The sequence below is a fragment of the Globicephala melas genome, chromosome 2 (assembly GCF_963455315.2).
Source record: "Globicephala melas chromosome 2, mGloMel1.2, whole genome shotgun sequence".
NCBI lineage: Eukaryota > Metazoa > Chordata > Mammalia > Artiodactyla > Delphinidae > Globicephala > Globicephala melas.
In genome coordinates, this window is record NC_083315.2 from 80,930,948 (window position 1) to 80,940,297 (window position 9,350).

Sequence of the window (9,350 nt, forward strand, 5' to 3'; positions counted from 1 at the left end):
ACTGAACCATGTAAGGTATACCTTGGGGGACGATGTTGCTGGTTTTGCCCTATTAGGGAAAATTGAGCGTTCTTATAATTTATCATTCTTTCTCTGACCATACCACAAAACTCCTTTCTCCTTTTCTTGCAGGGACTGCATTTGTTCTGGGAAGCTGTTACATGCTATCTGCCTTTTATGTATTTGGGACAACAGTACAGAGACTTTTTATATTTTTGTTAATGCTAATAAAATAGGCCACACAAAAATGATAAAAACAAAAAAAATAGCATTTTTAGGGTGAGAAGTAAATAATATTTAGTTCTCCAGAGATTAAAAACCTAAAAGACAAGTTCATTAGCATACCATTCTGCCCAGTAGTCAGACAAGCAGGGAGTAGAAGGGCTTTGGGTTCAGGGGTGAGGGGATTCGTCTAAAGTCAGTTGCTCTTCTACAACGAGGTATCACCTCACACCAGTCAGTATGGCCATCATTAAAAAGTCTACAGATAGCAAATGCTGGAGAAGATGTGGAGAAAGGGAACCCTCCTACACTGTTGGTGTGAAAGTAAATTGGTGCAGCCACTATGGAGAACAGTATGCAGGTTCCTCAGAAAACTAAAAATAGACTTGCCATATGATCATGCAATCCCACTCCTTGGCATATATCCAGAGAAAACTAATTCAATAAGATACATGCAACCCTGTGTTCATTGCAGCACTATTTACAATAGCCAAGACATGGAAGCCAACTAAATGTCCACTGACAGAGGAATGGCTAAAGAACTTGTGGCACATATATACAATGGAATATTACTCAGCCATAAAAAAATAATGCCATTTGCAGCAACAACCGTGAACCTAGAGATGATACTAAGTGAAGTAAGTCACAAAGAGAAATACCATGTGATATCACTTATATGTGGAATCTCAAATACAACACAAATGAACTTATCTACAAAATGGAAATAGACTCACGCCAAGACACATAGTAATCAAATTGGCAAAACTTAAAGACAAAGAAAAATTATTGAAAACAACAAGGGAAAAACGACAAATAATACACAAGGGAAATCCCATAAGGTTAACAGCTGATTTCTCATCAGAAACTCTACAAGCCAGAAGGGAGTGGCATGATATACTTAAAGTGATGAAAGGGAAGAACCTACAACCAAGATTACTCTACCCACCAAGGTTCTCATTCAGATTCAATGGAGAAATCAAAAGCTTTACAGACAGGCAAAAGCTAAGAGAATTCAGCACCACCAAACCAGCTCTACAACAAATGCTAAAGGAACTTCTTTAGTGGGAAACACAAGAGAAGAAAAGGACCTGCGAAAACAAACCCAGAACAATTAAGAAAATGGTCATAGGAACATACATATCTATAATTACCTTAAACGTGAATGGATTAAATGCTCCAACCAAAAGACACAGGCTTGCTGAACATATACAAAAACAAGACCCATATATATGCTGTCTACCAGAGACCCACTTCAGACCTAGGGACACATACAGACTGAAAGTGAGGGGATGGAAAAAGATTTCCATGCAAATGGAAATCAAAAGAAAGCTGGAGTAGCTATACTCATATCAGATAAAATAGACTTTAAAATAAAGACTATTAGAAGAGACAAAGAAGGACACTACATAATCAAGGGATCAATCCAAGAAGAAGATATAATGATGATAAATATATATATGCACCCAACATAGGAGCACCTCAATACATAAGGCAACTGCTAACAGCTATAAAAGAAGAAATCAACAGTAACACAATAATACTGGGGGACTGTAACACCTCACTTACATCAATGGACAGCTCATCCAAAATGAAAATAAATAAACAGAAGCTTTAAATGACACAATAGACCAGATAGATTTAACTGATATTTATAGGACATTCTATCCAAAAACAGCAGATTACACTTTTTTCTCAAGTGCACATGGAACATTCTCCAGGATAGATCACATCTTGGGTCACAAATCAAGCCTTGGAAAATTTAATAATATTGAAATCATATCAAGCATCTTTTCTGACCACAACACTATGAGATTAGAAATGAATTACAGGGAAAAAACACAAACACATGGAGGCTAAACAATATGTTACTAAACAACCAAGAGATCACTGAAGAAATCAAAAAATACCTAGAGACAAATGACAATGAAAACACGACGATGCAAAACATATGGGATGCAGCAAAAGCAGTTCTAAGAGGGAAGTTTACAGCTGTACAAGCCTACCTCAAGAAACAAGAAAAATCTAAAGTAAAGAATCTAACCTTACACCTAAAGGAACTAGAGAAAGAACAAACGAAACCCAAAGTTAGCAGAAGGAAAGAAATCAAAGATCAGAGCAGAAATAAATGAAAAAGAAATGAAGGAAATGATAGCAAAGATCAATAAAACTAAAAGCTGGTTCTTTGAGAAGATAAAAAAATTGATAAACCATTAGCCAGACTCATCAAGAAAAAAAGGGAGAAGACTCAAATCAATAGAACTAGAAATGAAAAAGAAGTTACGACACCGCAGAAATACAAAGGATCATGAGAGATAACTACAAGCAACTCTATGCCAATAAAATGAACAACCTGGAAGAAATGGACAAATTCTTAGAAGTGCACAAGCTTCCAAGACTGAACCAGGAAGAAATAGAAAATATGAACAGACCAATCACAAGCACTGAAATTGAAACTGTGATAAAAAATCTTCCAACAAACAAAAGCCCAGGACCAGATGGCTTCACAGGCGAATTCTACCAAACATTTAGAGAGGAGCTAACATCTATCCTTCTCATTCTCTTCCAAAATATAGCAGAGGGAGGAACACTCCCAAACTCATTCTACAAGGCCACCATCACCCTGATACCAAAACCAAAGATACTACAAAAAAGAAAATTACAAACCAATATCACTGATGAATATAGATGCAAAAATCCTCAACAAAATACTAGCAAACAGAATCCAACAGCACATTAAAAGGATCATACACCATGATCAAGTGGGGTTTATCTCAGGAATGTAAGCATTCCTCAATATATGCAAATCAATCAATGTGATACAATATATTAACAAATTGAAGGAGAAAATCCATATTATCATCTGAATAGATGCAGAGAAAGCTTTCAACAAAATTCAAAACCCATTTATGATAAAAACCCTGCAGAAAGTAGGCATAGAGGGAACTTTCCTCAACATAGTAAAGGCCATATATGACAAACCCACAGCCAACATCGTCCTCAATGGTGAAAAACTGAAACCATTTCCACTAAGATCAGGAACAAGACAAGGTTACCCACTCTCACCACTATTATTCAATATAGTTTTGGAAGTCCTAGCCATGGCAATCAGAGAAGAATAGGAAATAAAAAGAATCCAAATCAGAAAAGAAGAAGTAAAGCTGTCACTGTTTGCAGATGACATGATACTATACATAGAGAATCCTAAAGATGCTACTAGAAAACTACTAGAGCTATGAATTTGGTAAAGTAACAGGATACAAAATTAATGCACAGAAAATCTCTAGCATTCCTATATACTAATGATGAAAAATCTGAAAGTGAAATTAGGAAAACACTCCCATTTACCACTGCAACAAAAAGAATAAAATATCTAGGAATAAACCTACCTAAGGAGACAAAAGACCTGTATGCAGAAAATTATAAGACACTGATGAAAGAAATTAAATATGATACACACAGATGGAGAGATATACCATGTTCTTGGAGTGGAAGAATCAATATTGTGAAAATGACTCTACTATCCAAAGCAATCTGCAGATTCAATGAAATCCCCATCAAACTACCACTGGCATTTTTAACAGAACTAAAACAAAAAAAATTTCACAATTTGTATGTCAATGCAAAAGACCCCAAATAGCCAAAGCAATCTTGAGAAAGAAAAACAGAGCTGGAGGAATCAGGCTCCCTGACTTCAGACTATACTACAAAGCTACAGTAATCAAGACAGTATGGTACTGGCAAGAAACAGAAATATAGATCAGTGGAACAGGATAGAAAGCCCAGAGATAAACCCACACACATATGGTCACCTTATCTTTGATAAAGGAGGCAGAAATGTACAGTGGAGAAATGACAGCCTCTTCAGTAAGTGGTGCTTTGATAACTGGACAGGTATATGTAAAAGTATGAGATTAGATCAATCCCTAACACCATACACAAAAATAAGCTCAAAATGGATTAAAGAACTAAATGTAAGGCCAGACACTATAGAACTCTTAGAGGAAAACATAGGCAGAACACTCTATGACATAAATTATAGCAAGATCCTTTTTGACCCACCTCCTAGAGAAATGGGAATAAAAAAAAAAATAAACAAATGGGACCTAATGAAACTTCAAAGCTTTTGCACAACAAAGGAAACCATAAACAAGACCCAAAGGCAACCCTCAGAATGGGAGAAAATATTTGCAAATAAAACAACTGACAAAGGATTAATCTCCAAAATTTACAAGAAGCTCATGCAGCTCAATATCAAAAAACAAACAACCCAATCCAAAAATGGGCAGAAGACCTAAATAGACATTTCTCCAAAGAAGATATACAGATGGCCAACAAACACCTGAAAGAATGCTCAACATCATTAATCATTAGAGAAATGCAAATCAAAACTACAATGAGATATCATCACACCGGTCAGAATGGCCATCATCAAAAAATCTACAAACAATAAATGCTGAAGAGGGTGTGGAGAAAAGGGAACCCTCCTGCACTGTTGGTGGGAATGTAAATTGATACAGCCACTATGGAGATTCCTTAAAGAACTAAAAATAGAATTACCATATGACCCAGCAATCCCACTACTTGGCATATATCCAGAGAAAACCATAATTCAAAAAGACACATGCACCCCAGTGTTCATTGCAGCACTATCTACAATAGCCAGGTCATGGAAGCAACCTAAATGCCCATAGACAGACGAATGGATAAAGAAGTTGTGGTACATATATACAATGGAATATTAGTCAGCCATGAAAAAGAACGAAATTGTGTCATTTGTAGTGACGTGGATGGATCTAGATACTATCATACAGAGTGACAAGTCAGAAGGAGAAAAACAAATATTGTATATTAACGCATATATGTGGAACCTAGAAAATGGTACAGGTGAACTGGTTTGCGGGGCAGAAATTGAGACACAGATGTAGAGGACAAATGTATGGACACAAGGGCGGAAAGTGGCAGGGGGTGGGGTGGGGGTGGTGGTGTGATGAATTGGGAGACTGGGATTGACATTTATACACTGATGTGTGTAAAATGGATGACTAATAAGAAAATAAACATTAAAAATAAATATATGTACATCATTAAGACTGCTGCTTTCATTATGTATTTTCCAATACCAAAATATAAAATAAAATGAAAACTGCAGAAAAAACAAAACAAAACTATGGAATAATGCCAAGATCAGAAGCAGCAAAGGCATCTAAAGAGGGACTAGTGGGCTTCCCTGGTGGCACAGTGGTTAAGAATCTGCCTGCCAATGCAAGGGACCCGGGTTCCAGCCCTGGCCCAGGAAGATCCCACATGTCACGGAGCAATTAAACCCGTGCGCCACAACCAGAGAAGACACCGCAATGAGAAGCCTGTGCTCTGCAACAAAGAGTAGCCCCCGCTCACCACAACTAGAGAAAGCCCGTGTGCAGCAATGAATACCCAATGCAGCAAAAAATAAAGAAGAAAGATTCTTAGAAATATAGATATATAAAGAGGGAGTAGTGCCTGAAAGTTGGCTGGGCATTAAATAAGGAGTGAAGCACCAGGGCCAGTTTCAAACCCCCAAACATCTGACTCTAGCTTATTCTCCAGTGGATAAAAGCTTAATTACAGTTTCCTGAAATTAGAGTTCTGGCAAGGGAGCCACCACAGTTAGAACTGAAGCCAGAGAAGCAGCAGAACTGAGGTCACAATACACCTGGGAACCTAGATGTGTAGGCAGGCTATCTGGACCCCTGGCGTGGTTTCTCTTCTCAACCCCACCCTCCAAAAAACCTAAGGCTGACATAAGGTAGAGTTTCCTGGCCCCCACGATCTCCTAAGGTGGAGTTTCCAAAGCCCCTTCATTCACCAAGGAGGAATTTCCTGGGGCCCCGCACTCTCCTAAGTTTGACTTTCCTGGGCCCACACAATCATCTTAACTACAGTTTACTGGGCTCTCACATCACCTAAGGTGGAGAGTATCCTGACTCCATCAACACTGAAAAAAATAGAGGAACCTCAGATAGAGTCAGGAAACCAGAGGGGGGAACTCTCATCACGTCTTGTGATGATAACAGAGCCCAACAGGAAGAAGACTTCTTTCCTGGCAAGGACTCAGCCAATGAAAAGCCGTGGACTCTGTTTACTGTAGTCCTCCCAACTTCCTTTTCTCCTCTGTAAGAGCTCTCCTTGCCTTGCTGTGTGGGGACATGCAAGTAGTTCCACATAGTTGCACACCCTGAATTTTAATTTTGTGCAGATCCCGAATAAACCTATTCTTTTGCTGAAGAAATAACTGACAGTCTGTTTTAGTTCAACATCACCAAAAGGTAGTTTGTGGACCCCCACAATAACCTAGAGTGGAATTTCATGAGCCCCCTACAATCACTAAGGTAGAATTTCCTGGTCCCCTCACAGTAAGCCAGATTTCCTGGGCCTGCACAATTACCATATAGAGTTTCCTGGGCCCCCACAATCACCTAAGGTAGATTTTCCTGGAAACAAATTCATCTAAAGTAAGTTTTCAGTCCCTCAGAATCACATACGGAAAAATTTCCTGCCCCGCCCCAACACTAACCTAATGTAGATTTTCTTCATCCTCACTCTCATAAGGTAAGAGTTTCCTAGGCCCCAAAATTCATCTAATATAGAGTTTCCAGGGCCCCCAGTATCACCTAAGGTAGATTTTCCTGGGACCCCAAATCACTAAGGGTTAGATTCCTATTCCCCACAATAAACTATGGTAGTTTCCTAGATCCAAATTACCTAACATACAATTCTTAAGACCCCTACAATTGATCACCTAAGATACATTTTCCTAGGCAGCAACAATTACTAAGGTAGAATTTCCCCACAATCATTTAAGGATGAATTTCCTGCCACCCCGTGATTACCTAAGCTTGATTTCCTGGACCAAAACAGTCATCTAATCTTCCTGGAACCCCACAATCACCTGAGCTAGAGTTTCTTAGACCCCAAATCACCTAAGCTTGACTTTTCTGGACCCCCCCCAAATTCACCTAAGATAGTTTCCTGGGCCCCCGCAATCATTTAAGGTAAAATTAGTTTACTAGACCCCCCAAATCACCTAAGGTGGAGTTTCCTGGCCACAGAAGACCTTAAGATAGAATTTTCTGGGGACCCAAAATCATTAAGATATAGTTTCCAGGCCCCCACAATCACCTAAAGTAGAGTTTGGGCCACAGTCATCTATTGTAGTATGTCCTGGGTACCTACCATAACCTAAGGTACAGTTCCCTAGCCCCCACAATGAACTAAGATAGTTTCTTGCACCCACAATCATGTAGGGTAGTTTCCTTGGCCTTCACAATCCACTAAGGTAATTTCTAGGGCCTCCACAGTCACCTTAGGTAAACTTCCTGGGCCCACATAACCTAAAGTAGTAGGTGATTTGGGCTGCTGAGAATCACATAAGGAAGATTTTCCCGGTCCCCCACAATCGCCTTAGAGTTTCTTTGACACCCTCCCCCGCACAATCACCTAACAGTTTCCTGGGCACCAAAACAACCATACGCAGAGTTTCCCAGGCCTCAAAACCCACAAAGTGTACAGTCCTTGGCCCCCTAAGTCACCTAAAGTAGAACTTCCTTGGGCCCTAAATTCACTATATTTTCTTGGCCCCCACAATGAAATGACAGAGTTTTCTGGGAACCAGCAAATAACTGAGGTAGAGATTCCTGAGAACTCACAATCACCTAAGAAAGAGTTTCCTGGAACCCCACTAACACCTAAGATAGGTTTTCTGGTCTTCCAAAATCACCTAAATTAGATTTTGCTGAGGTACCACATTTCCCTAAGGTAGTTTCCTGGGCCCCCAAAATCACAAACTAGAGTTTACTGGCTCCCACAATCACATAAAGTAGATTTCCCTGGGCCCACACAATCGTCTAAGCTAGTTTCCTGGGCATCCATAGTCACTAAGCTAGAGTTTCCAGGGTCCCCCCAAATTACCTAAGGTAGAGTTCCATGGGCCCCCAACATTCACAGAAGCTAGAGTTTCCCGGGCCCCCAATTTTTTAAGTTTCAAGTGCCCCCACAATCACCTATGGTAGAGTTCCTGGGACTTACAATCAACTAAGAGTTTATTGTAAAATAGGCTTCCTGGTCCCCCACAATCACCTAAGGAAGAGTTTCCAGCCGTCCACCATCACCTGAGCTAGAGTCTCCAGGACCCCCACAATGACCTAAGCTAGAGTTTCCCTAACAATAACCTTAGGTAGATTTTCCTGGGCTCATGTCACCTAAAGTAATAGTTTTGGGCCCCCCAGAATCACATAAGGAGAAACTTCCAGGCTCCCACAGCTACCAAAGGTAGAGTTTCTTCAATTCCCACAATCCCCTAACATTGAGTTTGCTGGATCCCCAAAATATCCTAAGGTAGAGTTTCGTAGGCCTCAAAAATCACATAAGGTACAGTTTCATGGGCCCCTCAATCACCTGAAGTAGAGTTTCCTAGGGCCCAAGATTTACTAAGGTAGAGTTTCCTGGGTCGCACAATGAAATGAGGTAGAGTTCTGGGCACCTACAGTCACCTAACCTCAAGTTGCCTGGTACCCAACAGTTACCTAAAGGTATTATTGCCTGGGCAGCAATAACTACCTAAAGCAGAGTTTCCTGAGGCCCACAATCACCTAAAGGTGAATTTCCTGGGTCCACAATCACCAAAAATAGATTTCCTTGGCCCACAACAGCTTCAAGTAATAGTTTTAGGTTCTCCAGTCTCATAAGGATGATTCACTGCCCCCAACTTCAATCACCCAAGCTACAGTTTCCTGGGTCCCTACAATCACATAAGTTACAGTTTACTGGGTCCCCACAATCACCTAAGTTACAGTTTACAGCATCTCCACAATCTTCTAAGGTAGAATTTCCTGGGCTCCCACGATTATCTAAGGTAGATTTTCCTGGTCCCTCAGTCAACTTAGGAAGAATTTCCTAGCCTCCTGTATCGCCTAAGCTAGAGTTTCCCTATCCCCCACCATCATCTAAGATAGAATTTCCTGGCCACCCACAATCCCCAAAGCCAGAGTGTCCCGTGCCCCCACAATCACCTAATTTAGAGTTCTTAGCCACCCCCATAATCATCTGAGGTACAGTTTCATAGGCCCCCAACATTCACCAATGGAGATCCC

General features: G+C 40.2%; 1 protein-coding gene across 1 annotated transcript in view; it reads left to right on the top strand.

The window, feature by feature from the left end:
• The window catches only part of BCL2L10 (BCL2 like 10), a 46,866-nt gene extending 41,689 nt beyond the window's left edge, over window positions 1-5,177 (top strand). Inside the window, 1 exon segment of the mRNA XM_030878708.2 lies at window positions 133-5,177. The gene's annotated coding sequence lies outside the window, so the exon portion shown is untranslated.
• The last annotated feature ends 4,173 nt before the right edge of the window (window positions 5,178-9,350 follow it).